Source organism: Pogoniulus pusillus, chromosome 3 (genome assembly GCF_015220805.1).
Source record: "Pogoniulus pusillus isolate bPogPus1 chromosome 3, bPogPus1.pri, whole genome shotgun sequence".
Lineage (NCBI taxonomy): Eukaryota > Metazoa > Chordata > Aves > Piciformes > Lybiidae > Pogoniulus > Pogoniulus pusillus.
The window spans coordinates 33,189,621-33,203,021 of record NC_087266.1 but is presented as its reverse complement, the minus strand read 5'-3'; the positions used below and the strand labels follow the sequence as shown (position 1 = coordinate 33,203,021).

The window sequence follows — 13,401 nt, the reverse complement described above, 5'->3', positions numbered from 1 at the left end:
GAAGTTGATAGCTATGTCCAGCTGCAGTACAGAAGAATTAGCATTTTAACACTTAAGTGTTGGTGTGGTATCTTGGTTTAGGTGTCGTGGTTTTTAAAGATAGCTGACAGAAATTAAGCTCTCAAATGAAATTGGAGAAAAAAATACAGAATTATATTTAGAGAGAAATACAGAAATAGACATTACAAAGCAATTTCCACATCCCTGGCAAACCTCCTTGAATTTTCCCCCAACCCAAAAACTAAATCTAATGTTCCCCAGTGCTCCAATCCTCCCCCTCCCCCAATGCCTCTGCCATCCAAGAGGCCTAAACAAGCCTCTGGAAGCCCCAAAACATGCTTACTGCTTACATGTTCTTCCCAGTAAAGTGGCTCCTGCCTGGCAGGAGGAGGACAAAAGGAGAACGAGCTGACCTTGTTCTGAGTTTATAAAGAGAGCAGAATTATGAAATTGAATAACAATCTTCCAGTCCCCAGAAGATTTTTTAACCCTATAGTCTCAATCTGGAAGAAGGAAACTCATGCAGTAAAAATTTTAGGCCTTAATATCATAGAATCATAGAATCAACCAGGTTGGAAGAGACCTCCAGGATCATGCAGTCCAACCTAGCACCCAGCCCTGGCCAATCAACCAGACCATGGCACTAAGTGCCTCAGCCAGGCTTTGCTGGAACACCTCCAGGGACAGCAACTCCACCACCTCCCTGGGCAGCCCATTCCAATGCCAATCACTCTCTGGCAAGAACTTCCTCCTAACACCCAGCCTAGACCTCCCCTGATTGCAGAACTTGAGACTGTGTCCCCTTCTTCTGTTGCTGGTTGGCTGGCAGAAGAGACCAATCCCCACCTGGCTAGAGCCACCCTCAGGTAGTTGTAGACAGCTTGTATTAGTAAGCAGTTATGTGAAAAATACATTTTTCTAGGAAATTTGAAATAACCATTCAAGCTTCTTGAAAAGCTCTCTCTCACTGCCCTTACTTTGATTCATTAAGAATAGATCCTTTCTGTTTTATTACAGAAAGAAATGTTTTTAATGTTTTCCTAGAAACAAAAAGAAAAACTATCAAGATTATTTATATATTTCCAAAAGTGAAAAATCTCAATGTTCCCTCTTTATACATGATCTTACTTTTCCATTTGTTTAATAAAAATAATGAAAAATTTGATCGCTGGCAAATTAACTTTTTTAATTCATAGAATATGAATCATAGAATCATAGAATCAACCAGGTTGGAAGAGACCTCCAAGTTCATCCAGTCCAACCTAGCACCCAGCCCTGTCCAATCAACTAGACCATGGCACTAAGTGCCTCAGCCAGGCTTTTCTTGAACACCTCCAGGGACGGCAACTGCACCACCTCCCTGGTAACATAGAAGCTCATAGAATCAACCAGGTGGGAGGAGACCTCCAAGATCATTCCGTCCAACCTAGCACCCAGCCCCGGCCAGTCAACCAGACCATGGCACTAGGTGCCTCAGCCAGGCTTTGCTTGAACACCTCCAGGGACGGTGACTCCACCACCTCCCTGAGCAGCCCATTCCAATGACAGTCACTCTGGCAACAACTTTGTCCTAACATCCAGCCTAGACCTCCCCTGGCATACAGTGGTCCAAAAGTTGCACAAAAGCTAGGAAGAAAAGGGAGTAAATAGATGAGTGTTATCGTTTGGGAGTTACTTGCCCCCCCCCCCCCTCCCCCCCCCACTTTGGAAATCACCCAGACAAGAATCTGGAAATTGAATGAAGCTTTATATTTACAGCTTAGCACAATATACAAGCAGGTATTTACAATAGATACAGGTATAGACAAGTTAAAAAGTAACACAGAAACACAACAGTCCTACCAGAAACCAGAGACCCCAGGAGAGGCTCACAACCACCCTTCCACCTTCTCCCATCCCTCTATACCTTACTCCAGACTTTGCCTTGTGCCTAAGGAAGATTGGAGGGTCGGCCAGAGGGGTTAGGAAGCAGATGGATTAGTCACACAGATGGCAGGTTAGGTTAGAGAGATGCAGCCCAAAGCCCAGACAGTATCTGCTGTTATCTATGTTTGTGTTCTTGTTCTGAAACATCTCAGCAAGCCTATGAGTGAAGTAGACATCACCATTGTTTTCCTTTCACAGCCTGTAATCTAGTTCTTCTCACCAAAACATTCTAGCTAGCTTCAAACTAGCACAATGAGGTAATTTATGACATAAAGTGTGTATTTCATTCCTTTAAAGTATAAAAGGAATTCAGTTCATTATTAGCATTGATTCTGTCAAGATTTTACAGCTTTTTTACAACTAAGCTGTATGCCCAGATACTCTTCCTAAATACAGCCTACAAATTAAGACACCTAAATTAGAACTTTTGGTCAGATTTCCTTTCCAGGAAGTGGTATCTCCAAAAAAGCAGTTTGGACTTTGGATGGACTGAGTCATTTACTAGAGATGTCTGTTGCTCTCCATTAACTATAAAGGGAACTATTGGCATCTTAAAGTGCCTGAGGTTAGAGAAGAAAATGCATCTACTCCACAGTGTGGGCATTCATGGTAAACATACCAGCAGTACTCTACTGTAGTGAGCTGGGTTATGCCTACCACTGGTCTGTGCTTCTGTAAATGAAAATGTGGTCTGACAAAAAAAGTATTTTTATCCTTAATGGTTTAGTAGCAAAAAAGTAACACTAACTTGACACATGAAATGTTTTGGTAAGAAGTATTTTCCTGTATTTTCCAATATTCCTTGTAAACTAAAAATATTATTCTCTTATCACAAGTTTTTCTCAACTTTGCCACAGTTTTATAAGGCAGTGAAAAACTTCAGAACAGTATCATGCCTTGGAGGTTTTTAGTACATCTCACTAGAATCTAATTTTGGATAAAGAACTGGTTTCATAACCACACCCAAAGAGTGTCTGTCAATGGCTCCATGGCCAAGTGGAGGCCAATGACAAGTGGAGTCCCTCAGGGATCAGTCCTGGGACCAGTCTTGTTCAACATCTTAGTGGGTGCCATGGACAGAGGCACCGAGTGCAGCCTCAACAGGTTTGCTGACCACACCAAGCTGTGTGGTGCAGCAGACAGGCTGGAGGGCAGGGATCCATCCAGAGGGACCTGGACAGGCTGGAGAGGTGGGCACAAGCCAACCTCATGAGGTTCAACAAGACCAAGTGCAAGGTCCTCCACCTGGATCAAGGCAATGCTAAGCACAAATCCATGCTGGGCAGTGAGTGGCTGGAGAGCAGCCCTGAGGAGAGGGACTTGGGGGTGCTGCTGGACAAGAAGCTCAACATGAGCCAGCAGTGTGCACTTGCAGCCTGGAGGGCTATAACCAGAGCCTTGGCTGCATCAGAAGTTTGGCCAGCAGGGCCAAGGAGGTGATTCTTCCTCTCTACTCTGGTGAGACCCCACCTGGAGTACTACATCCAGTTCTGGAGCCCCTATTACAAGAGGGATGTGGACGTGCTGGAGCATGTCCAGAGAAGGGCCATGAGGATGATCAGAGGGCTGGAGGGAGGAGCAGCTCTGCTGTGAGAACAGACTGAAAGAGTTGGGGCTGTTCAGTCTGCAGAAGAGGAGGCTCCCAGGTGACCTTCTTATGGCCTTCCAAGATCTGAAGGGGGCCTACAAAAAAGCTGGGGAAGGACTTCTTAGGCTCTCAGGGAGTGAGAGGACTGGGGGGAATGGAGCAAAGCTGGAGGTGGGGAAAGTCAGAGTGGACGTGAGGAGGAAATTGTTGAGCATGAGAGTGGTGAGAGCCTGGAATGGGTTTCCCAGGGAGGTGGTTGGGGCCCCATCTCTGGAGGTGTTTAAGGCCAGGCTGGATGAGGCTGTGTGCAGGCTGCTCTAGGGTAGAGTGTCCCTGCCCATGGCAGGGGGGTTGGAACTGGCTGATCCTTGTGGTCCTTTCCAACCCTGACTGATTCCGTGATTCTGAATTTTGCTAATCATAGCTCCACATTTAAAACCAGCATCCTAAATTGTTGGTTGATATTCCCTAGAGCACTGGAGAAATCATAATCTTGCATAAAAATAACCATATTGGTCCCTTGCTTTCCCTTAAGTGATAGGAAGGTTAAAGGAAGGGATTTCTAGCCAGAGAACCATTGCGTTCCAGCAATCTTTGGTCACAAGGATAGCCTTTTGGCATCTTCTGATGACAGCTTTAAATTAAAATATCCCTTTGCTGATTTCAGATTATTCTGTGGAGCAATCTAGCTCCCAGCTATTCCAGAACTGCATCAGAATGAGATTTAAGTAAATTAATGGTAATCCGCACCAAATATATGCCAAGTGAAGCTCTGCTGGATCAAAAGATTTAGAGCACTATTCCTGTCCTGCTTACTTTATTAAACAGCATTTTCTTGGTTTGTGTGTGGAATATTTTTGAGAGAATGAGTTCAGAGAATTAATTCTCCTCAAGGAGGGCCCTGCATTCTGCAGAGAGTGGTGCTGATTCTAGGAAAGTAAGGGTGACAAACGGTCAACATGGTTTATGTAAATATTCATTAAGCCATTTCAAAATGAAATGTGTTGGGTTTTTTTCAGCCATTACCTCTAATTAATGCTGCAGTTCTGCAGTAGCCTCTTTAAATGGAGGTTTTTTATACTGTTAGACAAAGTACATTTTGCTTTTTCGTGTTACATGCCACGTGTGCATTTGCTTTATTTCTTAAAAGCTGATTTCTCAAGCACCAGCTGACAGAAAAACAACATTCAAACTCTTGTTTTCAGACAGACCTTTAGGAATATTAGTGATTTTTTTTTTTTTTAGATAGAGATGATTTTTAAATCTCTGTTAAGGAGGGGTTTGAATCTGGGTTAGAAGTGAATTGTAATGAATTGTAGAATCACAATAGCTCTCGAAGGTCTTATTCAAAGGTAGGGCTAATGGTCCACAAAGCTGCATGAAAATTATCCAGAACAGACACACTTCTTAGCGTGCCACCAAAATATCTCCAGCTCTGGTGGAATATACTACTTTAAGGCCTTGATTCAGCCTGCTACCTAGTTTTGAATCTTACCATTTTCCCCTCAATTCAAGAAGAGGTTGGATGGGGCTTTTATTTGTGCAAACTGATCACATAATTATAGAATCAACCAGGTTGGCAGAGAGAGAGACCTCAAAGAGACCTCTAAGCTCATCCAGCCCAACCTGTCACCCAGCCCTGTCCAATCAACCAGAACACAGCACTAAATGCCTCATCCAGGCTTTGCTTGAACACCTTCAGAGACAGTCACTCCACCACCTCCCTGGGCAGCCCATTCCAATGCCAATCACTCTCTCTGCCAACAACTTCCTCCTAACATCCAGCCTAGACCTCCCCTGGCACAACTTGAGACTGTGTCCCCTTCTGTTGCTGGTTGCGTGGCAGAAGAGACCAACCCCCACCTGGCTAAAACCTCCCTTGATGTAGTTGTAGACAGCAATGAGGTCACCCTGAGCCTCCTCCTCTCCAAGCTGCACACCCACAGCTCCCTCAGCCTCCCCTCACAGGGCTGAGCTCCAGGCCCCTCCCCAGCTTCGTTGCCTTTCTCTGGACACCTTCCAGCATCTCAACATCTCTCTTGAATTGAGGAGCCCAGAGCTGGACACAGCACTCAAGGTGTGGCCTGATCACTGTTGAGTACAGGGGCAGAATAACCTCCCTTGTCCTGCTGTTCCTGATCCAGGCCAGGATGCCATTGGCTCTCCTGCCCACCTGGGTACACTGCTGGCTCATGTTCAGCTACTATCTACCAACATCCCCAGGTCCCTATCTTTCTGGCTGCTCTCCAGCCACTCTGTCCCCAGCCTGTAGTGCTGCTTGGGGTTGTTGTGGCCAATGTAAAAATTATTAAATACTTTATTAAATATATAAAGAAAATTTCCCCAAACTTATTTACAATTAACACAGAGAGATTCTATGATGTGGTTGGGAAGACTATTTTTGCAAACTTTATCTATGCAGTCAGAATAAATTTAAATGATTTAGGAAAGGTTTCTAGACCATGTTTATAACTGGAGAGTCTCTCTGCACCAACTGCCACTTAAAGGTTAAGCATAAACTTTCACAGACTTGAGTAAAGAGAGTTAAGTTACTCACTGGTTAAGAGTCTCGATAGTTGTAATCCAGAAGCATAAATGGGAAAGATACAGTCACAACCATGTGGTGTCCTTCCACGTAGTAATGGTGCCATGGGGCTTTGCTGCTTGTTCAGTCCTGGTTGAGCACAGTGTCTGAGAAGGCCCATGAACATGAGAGAGGTCTTCTGTGGCTCTCAGGAAGGCATCGGGTGGTCAGCAGCCACCTGAGCAAAGCAGGGTCCAGGTTTGCAGGCTGGAGAGATCCAATGGAGTGCTGTGTATAGCAAGGAGTCAGCCCTCAGGCTGGCACGGCAGGGCCGGCAGATCCCCGGCTCGCAACTCATTGCTAGGTCGTTCATATACTCGGGCTCCGTGAGCACAAGTGGGCAGCTGTATCCCAGCCTAAGGACAAACCGTTTCAGTCCCTTTGCTCAGTCAGGCAAGCCGTAGGCAAGTCCCCAGTTATGCACGACGCAAAGTGTGGTGGCACACAGAGGCACCTAGGGCAAACGGGTAGCGAACAAAACAAAAGCAGCAGCCAGCAAACAAGCTTGCAGGTTTTAAGCATTTTGAGGAGCCTCTTTGACCAGCAGCACCAGGTAAAACCACCCCTAGAACAGGTCTTGAGTTGTTTCTCCAAAAAGGAAGATGCACAGGCCTGAGACCTGTGCTTGTCACAAACAAAGCAAGCTGCAAAACGAGGCCAAACGTGGAGTCTGTGATAGACAGAGAGGCACAAAAGCTTTTGCCTGCTTTCCCTCTTCTTCCACCTGGGAAGAAGAGGGAAGGGAGGGCCAAGATGGGTGTTCAGACAGGTGTTCAGGGCATGTGATGAATATGTATTCTATGTCTAATTTGGACCTTCCACCATAATCTCATGTTCAAATACCAGACTGTAGACAAATTAACATTATGTTAATATGCCTGGGGCCTGACAATCAGTACTGGCTACTTAGCTTTATCCTCACCGCTGCCCTATACTTAATCATGCCCTTTCTTCCATTGTGTTAGGTGTGCATAATCTGTGCTGGAGGAATGTTCTTATCACATTGAGTTTTTATCTCATCTGTTCATCAAGAAAGTTGGTACTACATTACGTAAATCACAGATTCACTAAGCAAAGCAGTCACATCTGTGTTATCATTGCCACTGTTCTCCCTCACCTCTCACTTAAATTGAGTGTGGATGGATCAGCAAAGACTAATTTGCTAATGAATTTACTTTTTTTTAGGTTTAATCCATAACTGGCCTCTGTGAACAGTGATGCTGGCCAATAATCTTCTTTAGAATGTACTCCTAGAGTGATTGGGTTCCAGCAGATTGCCCAAGATCATGAGTCAGTACTTTCTTGCAACCTTAGAAATGTTTTGCAGCAACCTGCAGTGCTTTGTATTTCCTTGTCTACTGAAAAGGCTGTTGGTTGATGCTGAGGTGGTTTTGATTCTGTGATGAAATACTTTTGGTGAGATCAGCACAAGAGGCTATCTGCAGCAGCAATCTCTGCAGTCTGGGCTGTGGGTGTTGTTGTGCCATATTTTTACCTTTTTTTTTTTCACGAGTTGGCCAAAAGTGACTTATCAAGTGGTTCTTTGAGCCCCTACACTGCATCAGTCTCTGAAAGTGTTATTTCTCACAGCAGGTATTTCTAAAAGAGAAGTGGGACAGATTCAGGCAGATAATTCTGATGCAATACTCTTGAGAAGTCCTGCAGATCCATCTCATTTTCCTTCCAACATGGACTTCAAAGTTCAAAGCAGAACAGCTTGCATACCTTTATCCTTAAGCCTCATATCGCTAGAGCTAAAGCTGCCTTTCAGACCCTCTGTTTCAAAGTGTTTTCCTCATTTGGAAAGACACTCGAGGTTGCTTGTGTCAGTAGCTGTCAAACTGAATCATAGAATGGTTTGAGTTGGAAGAGACTTTTAAAGATTGTCTAGTTCTAACTTCCCCTTCCATAGGTAAGGACATCTTCCACTAGATCCACTTCCAGGCAGCCAGCAACAAAACAAGGGGACACAGTCTCAAGTTGTGCCGGGGGAAGTCTAGGCTGGATGTTAGGAGGAAGTTCTTCCCAGAGAGAGTGATTGGCATTGGAATGGGCTGCCCAGGGAAGTGGTGGAGTTGCATTCCATGGAGGTGTTGAAGCAAAGCCTGGATGAGGCACTTACTGCCATGGTCTGGTTGTTTGGACAGGGCTGGCTGACAGGTTGGACTGGATGATCTTGGAGGTCTCTTCCAACCTGGTTGATTCTATGATTCTGTGATAAGTTTGCACAAATTAAAGCCCCATCCAAGCTCTTCTTGAGTGAATGGGAAAATGGTAAAGTCAAAAATAGGTAGCAGGCTGAATCAAGGCCTTAAAGTAGTATATTCCACCAGAGCTGGAGATATTTTGGTGGCATGCTAAGAGCTGTGTCTGTTCTGGACATCTTCCACGCAGCTTTGTGGATCATTAGCCATACCTTTGACTAAGAACTTAGAGAGCTATTGTGGTTGGGGTAAATGTTTAGTTGAGCAGCTCCCATTGCTCTTAGTTACTTGCATAAAAAACTTAAGGGCCCACCTGTGTGACCAACTCTAGGTGATCCTGCTCTGGCAGAGGGTGGACTAGCTGATCTTTCTAGGTCCCTTCCAACCCCTAACATTCCATCCTTCTGTGTGACCTCCAGGTTATTACAGATGTGTGACATTACTGCTTAGATTCTAGTGTGAAGGCACAAATGTCTTACTATTCAAAAATAAAAGGAGAGGTTGTTTAATGGTAATCAAAGTTCTGTCAGCTGTTGCCCACATGTATGTTCTCTACCACTCTCCTTTCCAACACATAGAAATTCTCCAAGGCAGGCTACAGGGAGTGCTGGAGCTTGGCTGTGGAGAGAATTGAGGTGGCTCTGGCAGCAGACCACTTTATGTGCTTGTGCACTTACTTAGCCATGCACCTGCAGATATGTTTCAGATACAAAATCCCTGGTTTTGAGTGACAGGGCATCTGCAGGGTGGTCCATGCATCTTAAAATATTCTGTTAAGTAACCTCTCACTTAGGTGAGGCCTTAGGTAGCTCTTTCCTTACTAAAAGTAAAGAGCAGTGGTTAATAAGAGCAGTGGTGTATATGAGGATGACTCCTTCCTACCATAATAAAGAAGTCTCTCTAGAATACACTTCTTTAAGCAGAAATGAAAACATCCCATTTAGCACTCCTTGAAAAGAAATGCCTTGTAACGAAGTCGTGCTGTGGCAAAACGAATCTCTGAACTTCATTCTTATGTGTGTAGTGAAGTAATTGTAGTTGTAGTACATAATTTTATGCTAAAAACATCTAGAGTTATAAATAACTGCAGACATTCAACAGAACTTCATTCATAAAGAGAGAGTATTTATTTTAAATGCAGTTACTCAAATTTCTCTGTACCAATGGCTGGTTTTAAAAGTGGCTCACTTACCCAAAAGCACTCCTCAAAAGCCTAACTGTGTGGCAAATCTAGAAGCAGTGCAAGGATTTTGCTCACTAAAAAGCTATGTACTTAAATGTTCCTTGCCTAAACATTTTGGGTTCTCTAATTGCCATCCAAATATTATAAAGCTCAACATACAGTGTTAGCTTAGTTTTTCCCATCACAGGATGGGCAATGAGGCTGTTCCAACACTACTGCAGTTTACCTGAGAAATGTTCCAAACAAAATTTGTAGAAATGTATTTTTTTTTCCTACAGATGAATATTTTCTGACATATATTACAACTTTCAAGAGTTTTTTTTTGGGGGGGGTCTTTTTACAGTTTGAGAAAATAATTTCTTTTCCATTTGAGCAGAAAAAAGCCCCTGTGAGTTCTTAAAGGAACCTGAAGCACTCTAATTAAAATCATTAAGCAACACTCTCCTAAGTGCCTTTGAAAATCTGATCTGTGGTTGTTTAATCGCACGATGACAGATCACAAATTATTCATGTGTTCTCTCTTCTAAAGAATGTTTATTGGCAGAACTTTTCATTACCTGCCTCCCTCACTACATGACTTTAAAAGAGAATTTGAGTTGGACTTCAGAAATTAGCTGTCTGCTCTGAGCTCTTCGTCTGTAATTTTCAGAGGGGATGGCTTCGCTATGTGCCTGTGTTACATACTCAGTTTTATGTACAAAACCTGCACATGTATAATGTCTCTGATTTGTTTTTTTTTAAATGACAACATTTGTGACCTTCTTGGGGCCTTTCAGTATCTGAAAGGGGCCTACAAAAATGGTGAGGAGGGACTTTTTAGGCTCTCAGGGAGTGACAGGACTAGGGGGAATGGAGCAAAGCTGGAGGTGGGAAGAGTCAGAGTGGAGGTGAGGAGGAAGTTGTTCATCATGAGAGTGGTGAGAGGCTGGCATGGGTTGCCCAGGGAGGTGGTTGAGGCCCCATTGCTGGAGGTGTTTAAGGCCAGGCTGGATGAGGCTGTGCGCAGGCTGCTCTAGGGTAGAGTGTCCCTGCCCATGGCAGTGGGGTTGGAACTGGATGATCCCTGTGGTCCCTTCCAGCCCTGACTGACTCCATGATTGTAGGCATATGAACGTAATAGGTAAAATTTTTTAAAAATCCCTTCAAGTCTGGCCTGCACTTTTCAATTTCTTCATGATGTAGTGGGAACCATCCTGAGATCCAGCAGGCACAAAGGGTACAGCAGTGTCCCAGCCTACAACAAAGGGAATGGCATTATCCATATGAAACTTTGTTCATCCTGAGGCTTGCAAGCCCTGAGCTGGACTGTGCTGTGTACTACTGGCATGGCTGTGGAGCTCTTCTTCATCTCCTCTCCATCCCCTGGTGCTCTGGGTACCCTTTCAAAACACTAAGAGCATCTAGTGCTTAGCAAGGTTAGGCTGCTCCTTCCTCCCCTTCACCTTCCTACCTCATGGTTTGTGTGGCAGTGGAGTGTCCTGGCACATCCTGGCAGCAGAATGCGAATGTTGCATTTCCATGACACAGGCTGATACTCTGAACTGCTGTGCCCCAGAGGGATGGCACCATCTGGATGGGAGCTGCATGCTGGTGCTGCAGCCTCCCTGTGACACACAGCCAGCCCCTTACACCTTGGCCTAAGGTGCAACTTGGGTGAAAATAAGATGGAATAAGGATTTTCTTCCTCTGCTCCAGAACCTGTTTCCCCTTAGGCTCACTAATGAAACACCGGTGGGGCAAGGTCACTCCAAGGTGGGGGCTAGGACAGGGGGGGTTGGGACTAGATAATCTCACTTGCTCCCTGGAATAGCACAAAGAGCAATGGATGGAAGCTGCAGCATAGGAGGTTCCACCTCAACACAAAGGGGAACTTCTTGACTGTAAGGGTCCCAGAGCACTGGAACAGGCTCCCCAAAGAGATTGTGGGGTCTCCTTTTCTGGGGACTTTCAAGGCCTGTCTGGATGTGTTCCTGTGTGACCTGAGCTAGATTGTATGGTCCTGCTCTGGCAGGGGGGGTTGGACTAGATGATCTCTTTGGGTCTCTTCCAACTCCTGACATCCTGTGGGCCTGTGAAATTAACATAAAGGCACAGTTCTTATTTCTCATAGTATTTGAGTACACAGTTTAGTGGAAAAGAAACCTTTTTTTTTCAAACTGAATGGAAATAATAATAAAAAGCAGGCGCATATAGACCCTTGTTTATTTAGTGTGTGCAGCATAAGCATATTTTATCCAGAGCATCTAACAACAGAAGCTTATGAACAAGAAAGGAGCTCGTATATTTAGACTAGAGATCTAAAAGATGGCTTAATTGCCCAAATTCAGAAGTCTTTAAAGTCTGAGGCTGGGAAATATTCGTCTCTATTCTACAGAAGAATCAAGTCTCCTGAAAATGGCTTACATTTAATATCCAAGCTACCTAGGCTTTAGATCCAGGGTAAAGCAAAACAAAACAAGCCAGCAGTTGCTATGAGCAATGCCTGTGTATATGACAAGTGGATTCCATGGTAAGTCTTGCATTCCTGGTACCTGGATTCATACCTGGCTAGGTTTTGAAAGCATGATGGAATGAAACTGGACCTCCTCCCAGACATTTGTAGTATTTTTCTGGAAACTCAGGCCCACAGAAAAAGCAGGAGCTGCACTGCTTTTCAGTTAATTCACCAACCTGGACTTTTGAGGTCACTGTTATATGATGGTCACCTTCTCCACACGCAGAGTGAAGCAGTTAGTGACCAGGACTGTGGAGCACACAGCATGATCTGCAATTTCTGTGCAGTCTGAAAACAGCCATATGTGGTGTTGAATAACTGCAGGGATATTAGATCATTTTGACACGGTCCATTTCACCCAAGTGCTAGCATGTTCTCACCCAAGAACAAGTCACTGGAAGATTTATTTTCATGTTTGGTACACTAATACTTCAATACATCTTTGTATCATGAAAACAGAATGTTTAAAGATGGGCAAAAAGATCCTGTCTTTTCAGATGAAAGGTCCAGCCCTTGAGTCCAGGTGTTGAGAAGGTGATTTGTCTAGACTCAAGGACTGTGGTTTCAGAATCATAGTATGACAGTTAAGGCATTAGGTCTCCAAATAGAGCAGTTTCACTCTTGTCTTCAGCTGTGGGTTGCCACTGCACATAGTAAATCAAGTTTTGGTGATCCTCACGAAAAATAACCTTTAAAAAGACTCCAGGTTCTGGACAGATCAGTGAAGTCACCTACTTATGTGGTCACAAATGTAAGTCCAGGTTACCAGTGTTTGGTCAGGGAAGGATGATCTAAGTTTTCACTTAGGTCATCTGAAACAAACTGTCAAGCTGCTGTCTGGTTCATTACACTGCCAGTTAAAACTGGAATAGATTAAACTACTGTTCAATGGAACTATAAGGCAGTTTAAAGCTGAAATCTCTGTGACTGCTGATACCCAAGATGGCCCTTCAGAACAGTTTTGTAACAGGGACTGACATGGTCAGTCTTCTTCCCAAAATGGAGCTTTTGAAGGTATTTCTGCTTAGCTTGGCCATTTTAGGTGTGAATTTGTTATTTTTGTGTCTCACAACTGTGTTCTTGCTCTGTTAATTGTATAGATGCCTCTTCTGCAGTATTCTTTCAGGAGTATCTGAACTAATTCCTTCTATCTGCAATGACTGTTGCAACACTACTAAATCTGAAATCTGTACATTTGCTTTGGTAATCCTATATTCATTGTGTATAACATAAAATGAGTCAAGCACCATTGAATTTCTATATTTGACCATAAAGAAAGAAAATTAGAGCTTCTTCACTTGAATCAGTCATAGAATCACAGAATCAGTCAGGGCTGGAAGGAACCACAAGGATCATCTAGTTCCAACCTCACTGCCATGGCCAGGGATACCCTCCCTAGAGCAGCCTGGCCACAGCCTCAGC

At 44.1% G+C, this 13,401-nt stretch overlaps 1 protein-coding gene across 2 annotated transcripts in view; it reads left to right on the top strand.

Moving 5' to 3' along the window:
• Positions 1–13,401, top strand: part of PIBF1 (progesterone immunomodulatory binding factor 1) — a 178,322-nt gene that overhangs the window by 124,637 nt on the left and 40,284 nt on the right. The window lies entirely within an intron of this gene.